Here is a 24443-nt window from a genome sequence, read left to right on the forward strand (position 1 = left end):
CTCCTTCTCTAAGAAGTCCCTTTACATTTCTTAAAATACTGGTGCTAATGAATTTCTTTAGCTTTTTCTTGTCTGGAAAGCTCTTTATCCTTCATTTCTAAATGATTCTTAAAGATAGGATACAGCAATCTTAGTTGTAGGTCCTTGCTTTTCATCATTTTGTGTATTTCGTGCCAATTCCTTCTGGCCTGCAAAGCTTCGGCTGACAGTCTTATGGGAGCTCCCTTATAGGCAGCTAACTACTTTTCTCTTGCTTCTTTTAAGATTCTCTCTTTGTTTTTAACCTTTGGCATTTTAATTATGATGTGTCTTGGTGTGGGCCTCTTTGGGTTCATCTTGTTTGGGACTCTTCTGCGCTTCCTGAACTTGTATGTCTGTTGTTTTTTTTTTGTTTGTTTGTTTTTTTTACCAGGTTAGGGAAGTTTTCAGTCATTATTTCTTTAAATAGGTTTTCAATCCCTTGTTCTGTCTCTTCTCCTTCTGATGCAAATGTTGTTACACTTGATGTTGTCCCAGTGGCCCCTTAACTTATCCTCATTTCTTTTGGATTCTTTTTTCTATTTGTTGCTCTAATTGGGTGTTTTCTGATACCTTACCTTCCAAATTGCTGATTCAGTCCTCTGCTTCATCTAATCTACTGTTGCTTCCCTCTAATGTATTCTTCATTTCAGTTATTGTATAGTTTATTTCTGACTGTTTCTCTTTTATGCTTTCTATCTCAGTTTTATGTTTCCTATCTGTTTGTTGAAGTTCTCATTAGGCATCCTTATAAGCAGTGTTTTGAACTCTGCATCTGGTAGATTGTCTCTATTTTGTTTAGTTCTTTTTCTGGAGCTTTGTTCTGTTCTTTCACCTGGGACATATTTCTTTGTCTCCTCATTTCGGCTGCCTCTCTGTGTTTGTTTCTATGTATCAGGTAGAGCTGCTATGTCTCCCAGTTTTGGTACAGTGGCCTTATGTAATAGATGTCCTGCAGGGCCCAGTGGTGCAGTCTGCCTGGTCACCTGAGCTGGGTACTTCAGGGGTATCCCTTGTGTAGATTGTGTATCCTCTCCTGTTCTAGTTGAGCCTTGATTGATGTTGGCACATCAGTGGGAGGGATTGACCCTCGGGTTGATTGGTTGTTAGGAGTGGCTGTGACTACAGTGGAGGAGCTGTGGTGTAGGAGCTGATCCTACAGAGCAGGATTTGCTTTAGCAGGGCTCTGGTGCTTGCCCAGTCTAACCTTTGAACGTGTCATTTGTGGATGTGGTTGGGTGGTGCTCTGGTGTGGTCTGAAGCTGGCCACACCAGGTGTGTTGTTTCTGGGGTCTCTTTGGGGGGAGGGCGTGGCTCTGGTACAAGCCAGGGTCGGCTGCTACCTGTGCCCTGCCTGGGGCCACTTGGTATGAGCTACAAAGTGATCTGCAAATAGTTGCCACTTGTGCTGGGCTTGGAGGTGTCTGGGAGAGTCTAAGCTGTGAACTGCCGCTAGTGCTCTGCCGCTAGTGCAGAGCTTGGGCTGCTTAGCAAGAGGTACAAAGCTCACTGACGCCAGATGCTGCTTGTTTGGGGTTTGTGAACCTTTGAAAGATTTTTAAGAAAGTCCACAGCATGAGCCAAGACAGGCTATTTGTATAGAAAAGTGACTGGAAGCAGCTTGGGTGAGCCGGTAAGTTGGGTGGGGCCGGGTCTTAGGGAATTACTAGGGTTGGGCTAACAGTGTTAGCTGGGCTGATGGAGACTCAGATATGGTGCCCACCTGTGTGTGCAGACTGGGTTGGGGGAGGATTCAACACAGTAACAATGGCTTCTGCCAGCACTTCTGTCTGGGAGAAAGCTGCTTCTCCAGCCCTCGCCCTAAGACAGACAATTCAGTGCCTTCCCATATGTCTCTGGTGCCTACTAAGCTGCTTTGGCAGTGCTGGAGCTCAGAGCAATTGAGTCTGTCAGCCCGTAAGTCTGTGCATGGGCCCATTAAGAGGAACACCTGGGACACCACCAGCCCTCTATTTCACTCAGCCACAATCTCCACTGGTTTTCACAGCAGGAATTTATGGGTATTTCTCGGTACTGACACCCTGGGATGGGGTATCTAGTGTGGAGCTGGGACCCTTCGCTCCTCAGTGGAGACCTCGCAGCTGAGGTATCCCTCCCAATTTTTAACTGGCACATGTGGGTGTGGGACCAGCCCATTCCACATCTCCACCCCTCCTATCTGTCTTGAGGCAGCTTCTTCTGGATATCCTTAGTTATAGGAACTCTGTTCAGCTAGCTTCAGATAATGCTCAATGATGGTTGTTCTGTAGTTTAGTTGTAATTTCGAGGTGATTGTGATAGGAGGTGAGCACATTTACCTACTGCACCATCTTGACTGGAAGTGCCCTCCTGTTTTAAAGCACTCTGAGAAGACTCTGCAGCCTTCACAATAATTACAGTGCAGCCACAGTTCAAATCTCATGTCCTGATTATTCCACACAGTTGGTTATTTTTGTGTTTACCTCTGTGCATCTGTTAGCTAAAGTGGAGAAATTTTATTTGTTGAGCTAGGTACCCTACATATGTTATGTTATTGCATGAGCTTGATCATTGCACCTCAGCCTCCTCCTGGGACCAGGACCAGGACCAGGACACTCAAATGCCATGTGGGCTAATTATCCCAATGCTAAACTCTCAAGTTTAGCATTGAGTATCTTCCTCACCTTTTATGGAAATTCTTCATTCTGCACCTGGCTCCATTTGTTTTTGTTCTCTCCTCATGGGAAAAAGGAGTATTAGCAACTCTCATTTCACATGCATATCATGGAATGGAGAGAAGGTCTGAGAAGGCCTCCAGCACAGGGCCCTGCACCTATGAGGTATCTAAAATTGGTTACATGACAAACACGTGGCACTTGGGCTACTATCCCTGCTCCTGAACTCAGAGCAGATATTTCTAAGCAATCACAGCCCTCTGTTCCGCTGAACTCCAGGAGCTCTCCAAGCCTTTTCCAACACCATACTATCAATAGCCACATAGTATGTTTCTGCACTGGACCCTAGTTGTGAAAAGGCTGCTTCTGAGCAGCTTTAGTTCCCAATTTTCCTCTAGGACAATGTCTCTACTACTTGCAGTAACAAGCCTCCTACATGCAATGAATCTGCAGTTGAAATTTTTACATTTCTCTTGGGCCTTCACTAAAAAGCTTTGTGGAGCTAATGCATTAAAGTGGCCAAAATCAGGGTCTTGCTTCAAAACCTCTTATGAATTTAGTCAATGAGTGACCTCCCCGCGGCACAATAGTGACGGCAGAAATTAGTTTGAGATCAGTCCATCTTGATTCTTGGGCCATCAAAAGAACATTAACATACAACATTCAGAACAACAATATACTGAAGCTGATTGTGTCCCATGATAAGTGCTCACGAGATATCTGGAGTCATCACGTCTTCTGAGCACCAAACCTCAGTAAAGCCTGCCCAGTGTAAGGATAAATAGATTCCAAAGTGGGCATGCCCTGAAGCTATTCAACTAGAAAATTATAAGCCATGGCAAAGATATATTTCCATATAAATATGCAAAAGTAAATCCAGCATCAACTAACTTGAAACAGAGAGGTAGACAGTTTGATACATTTTAACACCTAATTTATCAGACTGCTGACATATTTGGACACTTATCACATTCTCCCCAGGCCACCTGGTTGCCTGCCTTATCTAGCCTGCTAAGCCAAAAGGTTTTGGAAGGCAATGCCTTACCCTCTCTGCAGGGCCTTGTGGGAGCCGGTGGCTGACATGTGCCTGCAGCCAGGGCTGGCAAAATAGAATCGTGAGGTGCCACACTGCCATCAGGCACAGGGCAAATGTCGTGCCACACACATGCCTGTCACTGTGGGCTGCATGACCACGCCAATATCGACTCCCACCCTCTTACTGTCCTTCTTGTTCCTCTGCAAAGGATGTGTGCCAGGACTTCTCTCCACTCAGCTTCTGGACATCCCTTCTTGGGTCTCTGCCAGTCTCTCCTTTGCTGGCTGCTCTCACTCCTCCATTCCATGTGGCTGTCCCCCAAAAGACAGGGTGCAGTGGAACAAGATTGACCTTTCCCTTCAGCCCACAGTCTCACTTTCTGCAGGCAAGGAAAAAGGTCCTCAAGATGCACAAGAGTATCATGTCTCATACTCTAGTATCATAACATTTCCTCTTGATCTTTCAAGACTCCTCTAGTGTTTCCCTGCACAGAGCCTATTTTCTGAGCTGGAAAACAGAAACCTGGGGCAAAAAGAGAGATATAGTACAATCCTTTTATTCTGCTCATCCATATAAGTCCTTGTTTATATGCCTAAAATTTAATCTATTCTAATATCCTAAAATATTTCAGATTAGAAAAACAATGTAAAATCCACATTTTTAATGTAGCACAGGAGAATCTTCCCAGTGTGTTCCCAACCCTTGTCTCCAGCCTCATCCCAGCCTCAGTGCTAACTAATTACACCAAGGCTGGTGTTGCCAGGTCAGCAAAGCTAGTGTGATCTCTCATTGTGCATTTATCTGTGCAGGTTAAATAATCATAAAATGTGGACACTCACATACAGAACCTCAGCAACATTATATAAGCATGTGTGTGCCTCCTTCTCCCCCCAGAAGTCACCACTTGCCCTGACTCCTGTTTTAATCACTTCTTTGTTTCTCTTCATACTTTAACCACCTATGTATATAGGGAAACAATGGTCTGTTTAGTTTTGCGTGTATTTGAATTTTTATGTAAATAGACTCATCCTAACTGTTCTTCTGTGTCTTGTTTCTTTTGTTCAGTATGCACTGGCGACTCATCCACGTGGATGAGTACTGTCATTCTCACTGCTGTATAATATTCCACTGTAAGAATATTCTATAATATATTCATCCATCTTCCTATGGATGGACATTTGGATTGTTTTTCAGTTTGGGTGTTACAAGTCATGTTGCTATTGACATTCTTATGTATGTCTTCTGCTGCTCACAGGCAAAAGGTTCCCCATTATGTATATTTGGTAGTAGAGTCACTGCATAGGGTATGAAGATGTTTAGTTCTACCAGGTGATAACAAATTGTTTCCATAGAAACTGGATCAATTTACATTCCTGCCTATAAAAAAACGAACATTCCTTTGCCCACATCCTCCACAACACTTGGTAATGTCAGACTTCAGATTTTCCAATGAATGGATATAAAATGGAATCTCGACTGAAAACCATCATGGTTTTTACTCCCATTTCCCTGATTATCGATGAGAGTGAGCGCCTCCTGGTACATTATAAGCCCTCCAGGCTGCACTGTCTCACACTGCCACAACCGTGCGTGCTTGAGTACCCTTCCTCTCCTTTCTGCCCGATGAGCTCCTGCTCATTCTGCAACACCCAGTTCCAATAGGACCCTCTGGGAGACGTCATCCTTCTAGTTCGCCCAGCCAGAATTAGTCACTCTTGCCTCTGGATTCCCATCCCTGGGCTTGGCCGTGTCACAGTCCCTGATCACCCTGAACTGGAAAAACCTGTTGCCTTGTTTCTGCCAACAAACCAGTCTCCCTTATTTCCCTTGATTCCATTGGTCAGAGCAGTGCCTGGCAGAGAGCGTCTGCTCATTATGTTTGTTGATGGATTTCATCAGGTTTAGAGAAAAACTTACTTCTTCCAGCAGAGCGCAGTTCGGGTTTAGATGGAACGAAAGCTTGGATTCAGATAAAAAGACAGTCATGAACTCCTTATCACCTCACTGTGCATCAGACTAGCACACAGGAGAGTTCTTGGGACGATGTCACAGGCAGTGGGTTTCAGGGCTGCCTGTCTGGACTTTCAGTCTCTGCTTTGCTTTAAACCCCAAGTCTTGGGCATCCTCTGGCTCCTCGGTGCCATGTTTAGACTCCACCTCTTTGTCACCTCTATGACCATGACTTCTGCTCCCACAGCTGGCCACTAGACACTGATTCCCAGGACTAACTCCCCAGAGAGGCCTTTACCCACCCCTTATCACTCTTGCATTTATTCTTTCCATTCCTCTTGTTACCACTTTGGCCCATATCACCTAGACCTAGATGATTACAACAGCCTTCTTCTCTACACCCTGCCTCCAGCCTCTCCTGCTCAAGTCTGTCCTAATACAGCCCTTGCTTTCTATTGTCCTTACAGCCAGAATTACCCACGCTGTTCCTGCTCTCACTCATTCTCAGGCTCTCTCTTCCTTGCCTCAGGTGTCCTGCCCATCCTCTTCAGCTCTGCCAGTTTCCCATCATAAGGCACTCTGCTCTCCAGGCTTCCCAGAGTGCTCCAGCCACTGGGGCCCTGTTGTGGGTGTGGATGGTCAGGATATCCACAGTGAGCTGAGCCAAAGGTGATATGGCCGAGCCAATGGGCACTGAGAGAAATGGTGGGTGGAGCAGGAAGGGGTGGAAGAGTCCTGAGGAGGGGCACAAACAACAACAGTCAGAACAAGAGAGCAGCAGAATTCCCACAAGGAAGTGAGGACTTGAAGGGATAATAAGGGCCACCTACCCAGCTTCCCTCAACCTATGGCCTTAGTGTTCTCCCAGGACATTCTTGGGAAATCATCAAATATGCAGAACAACGTGTCAGAGACCAAGAACTCCAAAGAAGCAAGCAAGAAAGAAAGACACACATAGAGAGCATCCACTTCTCCAAAGATTAATCCATTCTTCCAGAGATTCTTCTTCTTGATAGCTCTTTGGCATAAGTAACTTGAGCACCAATTTTATAGATGAAGGAACTGAGGCTCAAAGAGGGAGGTTGTTTGCTAGCAGAAGAGTTAGAACTAGAATTTGGATCCACCTGACCTTGAATCTGTGCTTTGTCCATTACACTACTCTACTTAAGAGATCTAACTCCTAATTTTGGCTGCAACCCTCACTAGTTGTGTGATTTCTGCTGCTTATGTAACTTTTCTGAACCCACCGTGCCTCTCTCAGGGTGGGAGAAAAGATGAAAGAGATTATGCATGTGAACAGCACTTTACCAACTGTATATTACTACAATTATACTACCTCAAGTCATTTCTTAGAGTGAATCAGGTGTAAATAAATGTGAGTGAACAAATGAATGAAACATGAATCAATCCTCTTTATCTGTTACTGTTTCACGGCCAATGTCTCAATTCCCCACTATGTCACAGGCAGAGATGGTGAACTGGGCTTCTTGACAGCCCCTAAACTGCTTACTAAAGAGCTTCCCACCAAAGAAAGCCTTAATAATCTTTATTAAATGAATAAATGACCACATTCCTCCATGATAATAATAAATACAGCACTTTCTTTGCAACACACCAGCATTAACATTTGTGGAAAAAAGAGATGGTCTTCATGGCAGACTGCAGATTGACTGCCCCAAACTCTATTCTCCCCTTCTTCTATATAATAAAATTCTAGATACATAACTGCCCAGATAGAGACCATCCCAGACTTCTTTGCACCTAGGTGTGGCCACATGACTAATTTATGCCAATGGAATGAGCAGAAGTGATGTGTTTGGTTTTCACATCACCCACTTAAAGACAATTTACTTGCCTTACATTTACTCTCTTTCTCTTTTCCATGGTCTGGAACACAAAAATGGCAATGACCCAGCATTAGACCACACTCTAAGTGATGGTGGGGCAACAACATGGAAAGAACTGTGTGGAGCAAAGTGGCTCTGCCAACTTAGACTGGACTGGTAAGGGAGAGAAAAATAGACTGCCATCTTACATAAGCTACTAAATTTGGGGTCTCTTTTTTACAATGCTCAACCTATATGTTTGTAGACTTGCATTACTAAGACCCCTCACATAAGGAGGAGCAAATTGACCTGGGTTCAAATTCAGACTCTATTACTGCCTAACTCTGCGATTTTGGATAAGTTGCTGAACTTCTGTTTCCTCATCTACGAAATGGGAAAAACAATAGAAACTGCAGTGAAAATTAGACGACAGAATACACGCAACAAAGCTAGCTATTGTTATTATCATTGTATCAAAGTGTTTTCCTGCCAGTAGATCCCCAGCCCCGCACCTGTGCCAGGGGAAGTAGCTTTTATGTTGGTCCCCATGTATGGTTAGCTATTATCTTCCTGCCACAACTGATTTTACTGTTCTCACATCCATTTTAATGCAAAATCCCTATCAAGCATTCTGGTAAGGACTGCAGAGTAAAGTTCAGATGCGTGCAAGCTTCTAGAATATCTCCCACAGCATGTATTCTCTCTCTCTCTCTCTCTCTCTCTCTCTCTCTCTCTCTCTCTCTCTCTCTCTTTCTATATAAATATATATATTTTTTTGTTTGTTTGTTTGTTTGTTTCTCCCCATATTTCTTTTCTAGAAAAGATGAAGCCCCATGAAAGAGGCTGGAAGATGGCTATGATTATACCTGTAATGCGACACGAAGGAGCAGCAGAACTGCCTGTCACCAGCCTGATGTTCACCCAGCTCTCAGTTTTTCAGTTCTTTATTAACAGACAGTTTTTGTGCATTTTGCCTGTGCCAGGCACTAGTTTAGGCTCTGGGGACGTATCTGAATTAGATAAAGTCCCTACACTTATGGAGATTCTAGCCTAGTGCCAGAACAAGAATATGTAACAAATAAATATATGCCAGATCATGTTTAGCACTATGGAGAAAAATAGTCAGGGCTGGGGGCCAAGGGGATATTTTACTCCATCCCTCACACATAGAATCGATCCCTATAGTACTAGACATATTAGAGATGCTAGGTTCCAGATTTGGTGAGACATTTTTTGAAGACATACAAATGGCCAACAGGTACATGAAAAGATGCTCAATATCACTAATCATAAGGGAAATGTAAATCCAAAGCACTGTGACGTAACACTTCATGCCTGTCAGAATGGCCATCATCAAAAACACAAGCGATAATGAGGCTGGTGAGGATGTAGAGAAAAGGCAACCCTGTGAACTGTTATTGGAATTGTAAATTGGTACTGTCATTATGGAAACAGTCTGGAGGTCCCTCAGAAAATTAAAAATAGAACTACTATATGAGCAATTCTACTTCCAGGAATATATCCAAAGGAAACATAAAAACTATGTCACAGATATATCTGCACACCCTGTTCATAGCAGCATTATTTACAATAGCCAAGACATGGAAACAACCTGAATGTCCTTCTATGGATGAATGTATATAGAAGTAGTGGTATATATACACATAGTGGAATGTTACGCAACCATAAAAAGAAGGAAATACTATCATTTGTGACATCATGGATGAATCTTGAGGGCATTATGCTAACTCAGACAGAGTAAGAGAGAGAAAGAGAAAGAGAAAGAGGTGGGGAGGGAGGAAGGAAAGCAAACTCGTAGAAAAAAGAGATCAGATTTGTGGTTATCAGAGATGAGGGTGGCCGGAGGGGGAATCAGAGGAAGGTGGTCAAAAGGTACAAACTTTCAGTTATAAGACAAATAAGTATTGGGGAAATAATGTACAACAGAATGACTACTATACTATACGGTATATGGGAAAGCTGTTAACAGAGTAGATCTTAAGAGTTCTCATCATAAGGAACACATTTTTTTCCTTTTCCTTTTCTTTTTGTATCTATATGAGATGATGGTAGTTAATTTAACTTTTTGTGGTAATCATCTCATAATATATGTAAGTGAAGTCATAATGCTGTAACCTTCAACTTATACAGTGCATGCCAATTATATCTCAATAACACTTAAAAACAACAACAAAAAGATATTAGTCAGAGAGAAATTCACTAACTTAAGTGCATGCCTTACTGTTTCCAATAAAATGCAAAACTGACCAAATATGGGAGCCCAGTGAGGAACCTAATAGCTCAGCAGTTTTAGTGCCCCAAATGCAATAATAAGCAAAAGTGACATGCTGGATTCCCTAATTAGGCTTAATTAGCCTCCCCTCACATTTTCCTTTCCTCATGTAATCTCCCAGTGCATTCCAATGAAATGAGATGTACGACTGCCTTACATAAACTCAGACACTAATACGGAATTATTGTTCCTCCAACACCAGACTTGGCCTGCCTCGACATCATTCCCTACGCTTTGGGGGACGTAACCTCCAGGAATGATTTATTTTTAATTGCAGAGAAGTTCTGTATTGTAAGAGACCAAGAGACCCTTCATTAACATGCATAATCTCTTCCGAGCCTCTCCGGCCGTAGTGGCATGGCCAGTTTTGGAAAGGTTCTCATGTCAAAGGGCTACTCAGAGGTCACTGTCTAAATCATTATTTGGAACTGGTCCTCTGAGAAATCACTAATGGTCTGTGGAAGACACCTGGAATGACTTTTAGGATGGCCCATTAATGAAGAGTTTCACAGCTGTCCCAAGATTCCAGAAAAGGAAAGCCGAGGGGCCTGATGTCAGTGTAGCTTCTGTTTGAAAGAGTTCTGAATTCTGTCTTCCAAGTCTGAGTCTCTTTTATAGCACAAAAAAGGGCCTATGATTGCTCTTGTTCCCAACAGTGGGGTGCTCACTTCTAGGCACCTGAAGGTGCACAGGGGAATGCCCTGGCCTCTGGCTATTCCCCTGCACCCTCCCAGATGCCAACCAGACTTGCAGCAACCTCATTGATGCATGCAAGCTCATGCCATCTAGATGCTTTTGCTGTGCTGGAACATTCCATAGGAAAAGAAAATGGCACACTCATTTATAGGTTGACTTTTAAGTGGAGATGTGCATATATACCAGGGCAAAAAAAAAAGAAAAAAGCTAGATTATCAGTCTTTCAGAAGGATGGTACAAACCCTCAACATTTACTAACGTGAATCTTGGGGGAACAGAACTCCCATCTACAGACTCTCAACCTGTAAGATTCCCATGCTGGTGGTGCTCAGGATGAATTATGGAGGTTCAATGACACAGCATTAAATAACATTAAAGTGCACAGGCAAACATTATTGAATCCATCCCATTCTCATCTCTGAGTATGTAAGGTAGAGTCGCAGCTAGGTGCTGAGCTGTCTTAAACACCTCTTCATCAATAGCCAATCTCCATTTTCAGGACAGAGAGAGAAGCTGAAGGCTCAAGAGTTTGGGGGCAAGGCCGGCATAGAGCTGGAATTTAGCACCATGATTTTGTTTTTCTCCAGTGGTCACCTTCTATCAGTGGCGTCTGATACAGTTTACCATTTCTTGAATTAGAATAATGTTTCCTCTTAAAGTAGATTTGAAGTGAAAAGGAAAGTGAGTTGAGTCAAAGAAAGCTATGAAGAGATAATGTTGAATTCAAATAGCTGCAGTGAAAATCACATAAGTGACATGTGAACAACTGAGGTGTGGGGAAAACAAACGTAATGAGGACTCACAGGATTTTCCTTTATGATGGGCCAACAAAACTCTGACAGTAGGGGTCACAAGGCCCGTCCCTAACTACCAGACTGCTCCCTGTGGCTCTTGGGAAACATTTGAATACTCACTCAAGAGTAGGGATAGAGAAGTGAGGCCTGAGAAAGAAATGGCCTGAATGAGAGGTGGTCGGTTAGGAGTCAAGCCTCCAAAATGGTCAGGAAGGGTTGAGGAGCCAGAAAGCCCTGTTGCCAATGAGGGAAGCACCACATTAAGCCTCGAGCCAATGAGCATGGATGGCAGGTAGACAGAGTTACAGGCTCATCTCTGTCACTGGCCAGAAGGTTCCTGTCCAGAACAAGCTCAAATGTCCCTTTGACTCAAAGGTATCCAGGCCACTCTGTCAGAATCAGCTGATCCCCTCTGCTCATTCATCACCTGTCCTACATTCCCCCACTGGTCACCTGTCCCTCAATTGTTTTCTTGCTTGCCTGCTGAATTCTAGCTTTCTGGGGATGGGGAACCTCAGCTCAGACTCCCCAGCTCCAGGGAATGAATGAGCCTAACTCTTCCATACCTCAGTTTTCCTATCCATAGAGCCATGGGAGAAATGGTAACAGTTGAGCCAGAATAGCAACCCCAAAGAGGTGTCAGAAGGAAGGGAGAAAAGGTACACAGGGGACCCTCAGCCCCTAGAGATGACCCGTATCCCTGCCCAAAGGAAAAACTGACCCGAACAGACTATGGGAGATAGGTTGCTTGAGTTCTCTAAGAGAAACTTCTCTTCACAGAACCCAAAGAGATTTTGAAGATAAGGCAATTCCATGTAGACATGGGGATAACATTTAGAGCAGGGGTGTCAAAACTTTTTTCAACATTTTTTACCAGGGGCCATATGCGGTAAAATACACAAACAACCGGGCCACTCACTCGAGGTAAAGTACATATTTAAGTAAACTAAATTTATTTTTGGAATTTGCTGCGGGCCAATTAATAATGGATTGCGGACCGCAGTTGGCCCGTGGGCTGCAGTTTTGACACCCCTGATTTAGATTCTTCTTAAAGTCTCCCCAAGGAAAACTGGTTAAAAAGATAGCTGCAATGCAGTTTTGGACCTGAATGAAAGAGGAAACGACAGGTAGAGGTAATTGGGACTTTCTTTATTCAGAGAAGTGGCTCCCCAACCTTCCTATAAGAATGTGCTGGGTTCCATCTTATGTAACATTCATGTTGTTTTTTTTTTTTTTCCTAAAAGGAGAACAGCATGAACTTTCCAAGTCTGCAGATGGCTCTAAGTTCTTCTGGGTGGTGAAATGCCAAACGGATGGCAATACATAATCAGGAACTTATTGAGAATGCAGGAGAGGTGAGATGATTGATTGTACAACGATGAGTTTAAAGAAAATCGTCACAATTTTGGGGCACAATGAGGCCTCTGAGCTGTTATGACCTTAACGGGTAGGTGCAGCCAGGTCACCATAATCAGAGTAGACACTGGAGTTGGACACCTGTGGAGGTTGGACAGACCATAGACCATGGGTTCACACCACAGACCTGTCTTTCCAGGGTGGGACCTCATTCAGAGTCACTGTGTCTTTGCAAGCCTGTCTTCTTATCTATAGATGGGGTTATCATCCTATCTCCACAGGTTGTTATGAGCATTAAATAGAACCTTTGCACATAGCTGGGTTATAAGAATGGCTCTGTATTTCACAAGGCAGAGCTGGGTATTGGAGAGAGGTTAGTGCCTTTGAAGCAAACAAATTTGGGTTCAAATCCTGGCTCTGCCATTTATTAGCATGTGTTTCTCTGGGACTCAGTTTCTATGTCAATAAAATGGCAAGAATGATGCTAACCACTATGGCCACTAGGAGATTCAGCGAGGGAAAGCAAAGAAGTATCTAGCAAGGTGCAAGACTCAATCTCAGGCTTTCTAAAGATTAGTTTCCTTCGCTTTTCCAAAGATGACGCAGGTTTAAAGACATGTATTCATTATTATATTGTAATAATCATAAATTATATAACAATCATAAATATCTACACACCCAACATAGGAGCATCTAAATATATAAAGCAATTATTAATGGAAATAAAGGGAGAAATTCACAGTAATGCAACAATAGTAAAGCATTTAATACCCCACTCACATCAATAGGTATTCACACAGAAAATTAATAAGGAAATAATGGCCACATTAGACAAGATTGACTTAAAAGACATTATAAAACGTTTCATCCAAAAACTGAAGAATACACATTTTTTCAAGTGCACATGGAACATTATCCAGGACAGATCACATATTAGGCCACAAAACAATCCTCAATAAATTTAAGAAGACTCAAATCACATCAAGCATCTTTTCTGACCACAATGGCATGAAACTAGATACCAACTACAGGAAGAAAACTGGAAAAAAAAACCCCACATGAAGACGAAAAAACATGCTATTAATCAGCCAATGGATCAAAGAGGGAAAAAAAAACTATCTTGAAACAAATGAAAATGAAAACACAACTTTTCCAAATTTATGGAGCATAAACAGTTCTAAGAAGGAAGTTCATAGCTATACAGGCCTACCTCAAGAAATAAGAACAACCCCAAATAAACAACTTAACTCGACATCTAAAGGAACTAGAAAAAGAACAAACAAAACCCAAAGTAAACAGAAGGGAGGAAACAGTTAATATCAGAACTGAAATAAATACAATATAAATTTTTTTAAATAGAAAAGATCAATAAAACTAAGAGCTGTTTCTTTGAAAAAAGTAAATAAAATAAACAAACCTTTAGCCAAATAAATAAAATCATAAATGAAAGAGAAGTTACAACGGACACCGTAACAATACAAAGAATCATTAAAGAATATTATGAAAAATTATATGCTAACAAATTCAACAATCTAAAATAAATGGACAAATTTCCAGAAGTACATAACCTTCCAAGACTGAACCAGGAATAAATATAAAATCTAAACAGATCAGATGCTAGCAATGAAGTTGAAGCACTAATAAAAAAAAAAAAGACTCCCAACAAATAAAAGTCCAAGACCAGATGACTTCACAGGTGAATTCTACCAAACATTAAAAGAATAATTAATACCTATCCTTCTTAAACTATCTCAAAAAATTGAAGAGGAAAGAACACTTCCAAACACATTTTATGAAGTCAGCATTACCCTGACACCAAAACCAGATGAGAGAGAGAGAGAGAGAGAGAGAGAGAGAGAGAGAGAGAGAGAGAGAGAGAGAGAGAGAGAGAGAGAAATTGGACCACTTTCTTACACCATATTCAAAAATAAACTCAAAATGGATTAGACACTTAAATGTTAGACCTGAAGCCATAATACTCCTAAAAGAAAACATAGACAGTAAACTTTTTGACATTACTCTAAGCAATACCTTTTTGGAAATATCTCCTTGAAAAATAGAAACAAACAAATGGAACTACATCAAACTAGAAAGTTTTTTTTCCACAGAGGAGGAAACCATCACCAAAATGAAGACAATCTATAAGATGGGAATAGATATTAGCCAATGAGACATTGAATAAAGGGTTAATATCCAAAATATATAAAGAACTCATACAATTTAATACCAAAACAAACAAACAAACAATTCAGTTAAAAAATGGAAAGAAAACCTGAATAGACATTTCTTCCAAGAGGACATACAGATGGCCAACAGACATATGAAAAGATGCTCAATGTCCCCCTTACCCTCATCTCAATAAATTAAAAAAAAAAACCACAATGAGATATCCTCTAACACCTATCAGAATAGCTCTCATTAATAAATCAACAAACACTGTTGATGGGATTGCAGATTGATTGGTGTAGCCACTATGCAAAATAGTACAGAGATACCTCAAAAAAATTGAAGATGGAACCACCTTATTATGACCCAGCAATTCCACTTCTGGGTATCTATCCAAAGAAATCCAAAACACTAATTCGAAAGAATACATGCACCCCTATGTTTATTGCAGCACTATTCACAATAGCCAAGACATGGAAACAACCAAAATGCCCATTGATAGACGATTGAATAAAGAAACAGCGGTACACTTATACAATGGAGTATTACTCGACTGTAAAGAAGAATTAAATCTTACCACTTGCAACGACATGGAAGGGCCTAGAGAATATTATGCTAAGTGAAATAAGACAGAGAAAGACAAATACCATATGATCTCACTGATATGTGGAATCTAAAGAACAGAATAAACAAACAAAACAGAAATAGACTCAGAGATATAGGGGAAAAAACTGTTGCTTGCTAGATGGAAAAGGGGAGTGGGGGGGAAGGAAAAGGGATTAGAAAGTGCAAATTAGTAGTTACAATATTGTCACGGGGATATGAAATACAGTTTGAGGAATATAATCAATAATGTTGTAAAGATTATGTAGGGTCCCAGATGGACACTGGACTTATTAAGGAGACCACTTCATAGACTGTATAGATGCCTGACCACTGCGCTGTACACCTGAAGCTGAAGTTGAATAATATTGAATGTCAACTATAATTGCATATATATACAATTGCATATATATATGCATATATATATATATATATATATGGGATGTGGAGTACAGCATAGGGAGTAGAATCAATGGAATTGTAACAGCTATATATGATTTAAGACGGGTAGTAGATTGGGGTTGGGTATCACTTTGTGGGGGGTGTAAATGTCTATTACATTGTTTCAAACTAATAAAAGAAAAAGAAAAGAACAATTGAGGGGGCAAGCACAGACCAATAATAGAAGTGTATCCTTTTCTAAAAAAAAAAAAAAAAAAAGAACTGGCATTCCCAGAGAAGACACGCTAGAGCAAACACTACCACTACCAACAAAACCAATATGTATCTCCTGTTGTTATCTAGTCTAAGGCTTTGGATAATTTTATTACATACCAAATGTGTACAAAATAAAAGTAAAGTAAAATAGACATTTAAACAAACAGACAATCAAACAAGTGTTGTCAAGGATGAGGAGGAAAGGAAATCCTCAGGGATTGTTGGTGGAATTGTAAATTGGTGCAGCCACTATGGAAAACATAGTATGAAGTTTCCTCAAAAAATTAGAAATAAAACTAACACAGGACCCAGCAACCCTACTTCTGGATATTCATCTGAAGAAATCCAAAGTACTAATTCAAAAAGATATGTATCCCTATGTTCATTGCAGCATTATTTACAACAGCCAAGATATGGATGCAGCCTAAGTGTCCATCAGTAGACGAATGGATAAATAATGAGTTTCCACATGAATTTGAGGAACAGCTTGTTAATTTCTAGACAGTCCATCTGGAATTCTGACAGGGACTGAATTAAATTTGTACATCAATTTGGAGAGTAATGCCATCTTAACAATATTAAGTCTTCAGATCCATGAACACAGGGTGTCTTTCCTCTCATCTGGATTTTCTTTCATTTCTCTCAGCAATGTCTTACACTTTTAGAGTATAAATTCTGCATTTCATTTATTAAGTGTAATTCCTAAGTATTTTTATTCTCTTTGATGCTCGTAAATGGAATTTTTTTTCTTAATTTCATTCTCAGATTATTCACTGCAAGTATACTGAAATACAGTTAATTTTATATATCCATTTTGTATCCTGCAATCTCACTGAATTAATTTATTAGTTCTAATAGGGTTTCTTTTGTGTGTAAATTCCTTAGGATTTTCTATATACATGATCATGTCATTTGCAAATGAGATAGTTTGACTTCTTCCTTTCCAATTTGGATGACTTTTTTTTTCTTGCCTAATTACACTGATTAGAGAAGCTCCATACAATGTTGACTGGCAGTGGTGAGATGGACATCCCTGTATTGTTTCTGTTCTTAGGGGGAAAGCATACATACAGTCTTTCATCACTAAGTACGACATTAGCTTGGGATTTTTTGTCATTTCCCTTTATTAGGTTAAGAAAGGTCCCTTATAGTTTATTGAGTGTTTTTTTGTTTGTGTTTTTGTTTTTGTTTTTGTTTTATCATGAAAGTGTGTTCAATTTTGTCAAATAATTTTTCTGTATATATTGAGATGATCATGTCTTTTTTTTAATTCTACCAATACGGTGTATCACAGTAATTAATTTTCAGATATTAAACCACCCTTGCATTCCTGGGATAAATTTCACTTGGTAATGGTGTATAATTCTTTTTTTATATTGTTGTATTCAGTTTGCTCGTATTTCATTGAGGATGTTTGTATCAATACTCATAAAAAGTATTGGGCTGTAGTTTTCTTTCTTGCAATGTTGTTGTTTACTTTTAGTAACACTGGCTTGCTTAGAATGAGTTGGGAGGGGTTCCCTCTTCTCCTTTTTAGAAACATTTGTGAAGAATTCATATTAATTCTTCTTTATATGTTTGATATATTTCAACAGTAACTCTATCTTTGTGGGTATTGTTTTGCTTCCTAATTAAATCTCTGATTATATAAGTCTATTCAGATTTTCTATTTCTTCTCAAGTCAGTTTTGGTGGTTTTCATATTTCTAGAAATTTGTCCATTTCATCTAAGTTATCTAATTTACTGGCATACAATTGTTTATAGTATTCCTCTAGAATCCTTTTTATTTATGAATGATTGGTAATAATGTTCCCTCCTTAATTTCTAATGCTAGTAATCTGAGTCTTCTCCGCCTTTTTTTTTCTTGATCAATTTAGCTAAGATTTGTCAGGTTATTTTTAATTTTTTTAATTTTTCAATTACAGTTGACATTCAATACTATATTAGTTTCAGGTGTACAGCATAGTGATTAGACATTTATGTAACTTATGAAGTGATTGCCCTGATAAGGCACTCTCCTGGCACCATACAAAGTTCTTACAATATTACTTTGATCCCTAGGCTGTACAACCCCATGACTATTTTGTAACTGCCAATTTGTGCTTCTTAATCCCTCCACCTTTACACCCATCACCCCAATTCCTGCCCACTTGGCAATCATTAGTTTCTTCTCTGTATCTATGAGTTTGTTTCAGTTTCATTTGTTCATTTCTGTTTTGTAGATTCCACATATAAATGAAATCATATGTTATTTTTCTTTGTCTGTCTGATCTGTCTCACTTAGCATAGTACGCTCTGGGTCCACCATGTTGTTGCAGATGATAAGATTTCATTCTTTGTTATGGCTATGAAATATTACATTGTATATGTGTACCACCTCTTCTTTATCCAATTGTCTATGGATGGACACTTAGGTTTCTTCCATAGCTTGGCTATTGTAAATAATACTGCAATGAACATAGAAACTCTTTTTTTTTTTTTTTCAAATTCATGTTTCGCTTTTCTTCAGAAAAATACCCAGAAGTAGGTTTGTGGGTTATATTTTTAATTTTTTGAGAAACCTCCATACTGTTTTCCATAGTGGCTGCACCAGTTTGCAGTCCCACCAACAGTGCACATCCTTTCCACAACAATTTCACATCCTCCCTAGACTTGTTTGTTAATTTGTTGATGATAGCCATTCTAACAGGTGTGAGGTGATAGATATCTCACTGTGGTTTTAATTTGCATTTCTCTGATGATTAGTGATGTTGAGCAGCTTTTCATGTGAATTGGCCATCTCTATGTCCTCTTGTGAGAAATGTTTATGCATGTCCTCTTCCCATTCTTTAATCAGATTTTTTTGTGTGTGTTTTTGGTGTTAAGTTGTATGAGTTCTTATATCTTTTGGATAGTAAACCCTTATCAGATGTATCATTGGCAAATATCTTCTCCCATTTAGCAGATTGTCTTTTCATTTTGGTGATGGTTTCCTTCACTGTTAAAAAAACCTTTTAGTTTGATGTAGTCCCATTTTTTTATTATTTCTTTTTCTCTTGTCTGAGTAGATATACCAAATAAAATATTACTAAGAGCAATGTAGAAGAGTTCACTGCTTATATTTTCTTCTAGGAGTTTTATGGTTTCAGGTCTTGCAGTTAAGTCTTTAATCCATTTTGAGTTTATTCTAGAACATGGTTGTAATAAAGTGATCCAGTTTCATTATTTTGCATGTGTCTGTCCAGTTTTCCAAACACCATTTATTAAAAAGACTGTCTTTACCCCATTGTACATTTGTGCCTCCTTTGTCATAGATTAATTGACCATATACGCATGGGTTTATTTCTGGGCTCTCTATTTTGTCCCATTGATCTATGTGTCTTTTTTATGCCAGTATCATGCTGTTTTGATTACTATAGCCATGCCATATGTCTTGATATCAGGTAGCATGATACGTACAACTTTGTTCTTTCTCAAGATTCCTTTGGCTATTCAGGTTCTTTTGTGTTTTCATATATATTTTAGGATTATTCCTTCTAGCTCTGTGAAAAATGTCATTGGGATTTTGATAAGGATTTTATTGAATCAATTGATTGCTTTGGGTAGTATGATCATTTTTCCTATTCATGAGCATGGTATATGCTTCCATTTATTTTCACCTTCTTCAGTTTCTTTCTTCAATGTCTTACAATTTTCCGAGTACAGGTCTTCTATCTTTTTGGTTAAACTTATTCTTAATTTCTCTTTCTGATAGTTCATTATCAGTGTATAAAAATGCAACCAATTTCTGGATATTAATTTTGTATCTTGATACTTTACTGAATTCATTTATCAGTTCCAGCAGTTTTTTGGTGGAACCTTTAGGGTTCTCTCTATATAGTTTTACTTATAACTTTCCAATTTGGATATCTTTTATTTCTTTTTCTTGTCTCAATAATGTTTCCTGGATTTCAAATACTGTGTTTAATAGAGTAGTAAAAGTGGGCATCCTTATCTTCTTCCTGATCTTAAGAAAACTGATTTTAGTTTCTCACCATTGAGTATGATGTTACCTGTGGTTTTGTCATATATGATCTTTATTATGTTGAGGTATGTTCCCTCTATTCCCACTCTGCTGAGAATTTTTATCATAAATAGGTGCTGCATTTTGTCAAATGCTTTTTCGGTATGTACTGATATGATTATTTGATTTTTATCCTTCATTTTTCTTATGTGGTGTGTCATGTTAATTGACCTATAAATATTGAACCAACCTTGCATCCCAGGAATAAATCCCACTTCATCATGGTGTATGATCTTTTCAATGTATAACTGATTTCAGTTTGCTAACATTTTGTGGAGGATTTCTGCATCTATGTTCATCATGTATATTGGCCTATAATTTTCTTTTTTGTAATGTTTTTGTCTTGTTTTAGAATCAGGGTAATGCTGGCTTCACAAAGTTAGCTTGAGAGTTTTTCCTCCTTTTCAATTTTTTGGAATAGTTTGAGAAGGATAGGTGTTACTTCTTTGAATGTTTAGTAAACATCACTTGTGAATTTGTGCTGTTCAGGACTTTTGTTTGTTGAAAGTTTTTTGATTACTGGTTCAATTTTGTTAGTAGTTATAAGTCTGTTCAGGTTTTCTCTTTCTTCTTGATTCAGTCTTGGAACATTATATGTTCCTAAGAACTTTTCCATTTCTTCTAATTTTCCAATTTATTAGCATATAATTGTTCACAGTTCTTTCTTATATTTGTATTTCTATGGTGTCAGTTGTCACTTTCATTTCATTTCTGATTTTATTTATTTGGATCCTCTCTCTTTTTTCTTGATGAGTCCTGTTAAAAGCTTATCAATTTTGCTTATCAATTTTTTTCAAAGAACTAGCTCTTGGTTTCACTGATCATTTGTATTATTATTTTTTAGACTGTATTTCATTTATTTCTGCTCTGATTTTATTATTTCCTTCCCTCTACTCACTTTAGGCTTTCTTTGTTCTTTTACCAGTTCCTTTAGGTGTATGGTTACATTGTTTATTTGAGATTTTTCTTGTTTCTTGGGGTAGTCCTTATTGCTATGAAATTCCCTGTTAGAATTGCTTTGGCTGGATCCCATAGATTTGGGGTCATTGTGTTTTCATTACCATTTGTCTCAAGGTATGTTTTGATTTCTACCCTCATCTCATTTTTAACCCATTCATTGTTTAATAGCATGTTATTTAGCTTCCATGTGTTTTTCAGGATTTTTTTTCCCTTGTAATTGATTTCTAATGTCATCCCATTCTGGTCAGAAAAGACACTTGGTAGTATTTTAATCTTCTTAAATGTATTGAGACTTGTTTTGTGGACTAACATATGGCTTATTTTGGAAAATATTCCATGTGCACTGAAAAGAATGTATATTATGCTGCTCTGGGGTGAAATGTTCTAAAATATCAATTAAATCCATCTGGTGTAATGTGTCATTTAAGGCTGCTGTTTTCTTGTTGATTTGATATGTGGATGACCTGTCCATTAACATCAATGGGGTGTTAAAGTCCCCTACTATGACTGTATTACTGTCAATCTCTCCCTTTAGGTCCATCAATATTTGTTTTATATATTCAGGTGCTCCTATGTTGGGTGAGTAAATGTTTACTAGGGTTATATCCTTTTGTTGCATTTATCCTTTGATCATTATGTTATGTTCTTTTTCTTTTTATAGCCTTTGCTTTAAAGTCTATTTTGTCTGGTATAAGAATTGCTACCCCTTTTGGCTCATTTCCATTTGTATAAAATATTTTTTCATCCCTTTTTTTTCAGTCTGTGTCTGTCCTTTGATCTGAAGTGGGCCTTTTGTAGGCAGCATATGTATGGGTCTTGTTTTCTTATCCGTTCAGGTATCCTGTGTCTTTTAATAGAAACATTTAATCCATTTACATCTAAAGTAATTATTGATAGGTATGTAGTTATTTTTATAATTCATTTTATAACTCATATTTTTAATATATTTTTTCCATCTTCTTTAAAAAGTCCCTTTAACATTTCTTGTGGCGAAGAATTTCTTTAGCGTTTTCTTGTCTGGGAAGTTCTTTATCTCTCTCTTGATCTAAATCAGGGGTGTCCAAACTGCGGCCTGCAGGCCAACTGCGGCCCATGATCCATTGTTAATTGGCCCACAGCGAATTCCAAAAATATATTTAGTTCACTTAAATAAACCAGGTGAGGCAATACGTGTTTCACCTCGAGTGAGTGGCCCGGCTGTTTGTGTATTTTACCGCATATGGCCCTTGGTAAAAAAACATTGAAAAAAGTTTGCACCCTCCTGATCTAAATGATAGCCTTGCTGGGTAATCTTCATTGCAGATCCTTGCTTTTCATCACTTTGAATATTTCATGCCAGCTCCTTCTGACCTGTAAAATTTCAGCAGACAGTCTATGGAAGTTCCCTGGTAGGTAACTAATTGCTTTTCTCTTGTTGCTTTTAAGATTCTCTTTGTTGTTAATCTTTGGCATTTTAATTACAATATGTCTTGGTATGGGCCTCTTTGGGTTCATCTAATTTGAGACTCTCTGTGCTTTCTCCTTATATGTCTATTTCTTTTGCCAGGTTAGGGAAGTTTTCCATCATTATTTCTTTAAATAGGTTTTCAATCCCTTGCTCTTGCTCTCTCCTCCTTCTGGTACCTCTATGATACAAATGTTGGTATGCTTGATGTTGTCCCAGAGGTCCCTTAAACTATCTTTATTTTTAAAAATTCTTTTCGCTGTTCTGATTGGGTGTTTTCTGCTGCCTTGTCTTCCAAATTGCTGATTTGATCCTTTGCTTTATCTAATCTGCTGTTGATTCCATCTAATGTGGTTTTTTTCATTTCACTAATTGCAATCTTCATTTCATAGTTTCTTTTTTATAGTTTCTATTTCTTTGTGTAAGTTCTTATTTAGTTCATCTATTCTTCCCTTATGTTCACTGAGCATCCTTATAACCAGTTTTTTTGAACTCTGTATCTGGTACATTGCTTGCCTCAATATTGTTTAGTTCTTTTTCTGAAGCTTTGTCCTATTCTTTGGGGTATGTTTCTTTGTTTCCCCATTTTGGCTCCCTGTGTTTGTTTCTATGTACTAGGTAGAACTGTTATGTCTCCCAGTCTTGGCAGGATGGTCTCCTGTGAGGCTCAGTGGTGCAGTTTCCCTGTCCACCTGAGCCCAGTGCTCCAGAGTGTGCCTTGTGTGTCCCCTCCTGTTGTAGCTGAGCCTTGACTGCTGTTGGCACATCAGGGGGTGGGATTGACCCTCAGGCTGACTGGCTGTGAGCAGTGGATGTGACTATGGTGGAGGAGCTTCTGTGCAAGGGCTAACCCTATGGAGCAGGATTTGCTTTAGCGGAGCTCTGATGCCTGCCAAGTCTGCCCTTTGGGTGTGTCATTTGTGGAGGTGGTTGAGTAGTCCTCTGATGTGGTCTGAAGCTTGCCACCAGGTATATTGGTTCTGGGGCTTCTTGAAGTGGGCTCTAGTGCAGGCCAAGGTCAAGTGCTGCCTGTGTTCAGCCTGGGGCCACCTGGCAGAAATTACAAAGTGATCTGCAGTTGTTAGCTGCCTATGCTTGGCTTGGAGGTGCCTGGAACAGGCTATGCTGTGAATTGAGGCTGGCTATCACTACTGCCAGGCTGCAGGTCACTTAGCAAGAGGTACAGGACTCACAGAGAACAGGTGCCGCTCTTTTGGAGTTTGTGGACTTTTCAGAGTTTTAAGGAAAGTCCACAAAATGGGCCTAGACCAGTTGCTTGTGAATAATAGCAGCTGAAAGGAGTTCCAGCCTATACTCAAATTGGGTGGGGCGGGTTCTCAGGAAATCACCAGGGTGGGGAGTGTTTAACGAACTCTCAGATTCGGCATCGTCATGTGCCTGCAGGATGGGTTGGGTCAGGGCTCAGCAAAAGAACAAATTTGTGGAGAAACCTATCCCTCCAGCCCTCACCCTGCAGCCAGACAGTTCATTTCCTTTCCAGAGGTCCCTGGTGCTTTCCAAGCTGCTGCCCAGTGCTGAACAGAGTAACTGCATCTGCCAGTGAATAAGTCCATGAACAGGCCCTATAAGAGGAACAGCTGGGACTCCAGCAGCCCTCTGTCTCACCCAGAGGGAATACCTAATGATTTTCACCACCAAATATTGTGGAGACTCCTTTTTCTGGCACTGGTGGTCCAGGCAGGGGAGCCCGGTGCAGGGCTGGGACCCCTCACTCATCCAGGGGAGACCTCCACAGGTCAGATATCCCCCCAATTCTCAACCAACACATGTGGAAGTGAGACCAGCCATTTCATGTTTACACCCCTCCTACCAGTCTCCACGTGGTTTATTCGTTACATCCTTAGTTGTAATAGTTCTGTTCAGCTAGTCTTCAGGTGGTTCTCAAGGGTGGTTCTATAATTTAGTTGCTATTTTGATGTGATGGTGG

At 39.7% G+C, this 24443-nt stretch overlaps 1 protein-coding gene across 1 annotated transcript in view; it reads right to left on the reverse strand.

Annotated features, from left to right (window-relative positions):
* The window catches only part of MGLL (monoglyceride lipase), a 110541-nt gene that overhangs the window by 71708 nt on the left and 14390 nt on the right, over positions 1 to 24443 (reverse strand). The gene's annotated exons all lie outside the window — the stretch shown is intronic.

Source organism: Rhinolophus hipposideros, assembly GCF_964194185.1.
Source record: "Rhinolophus hipposideros genome assembly, chromosome: 17".
Lineage (NCBI taxonomy): Eukaryota > Metazoa > Chordata > Mammalia > Chiroptera > Rhinolophidae > Rhinolophus > Rhinolophus hipposideros.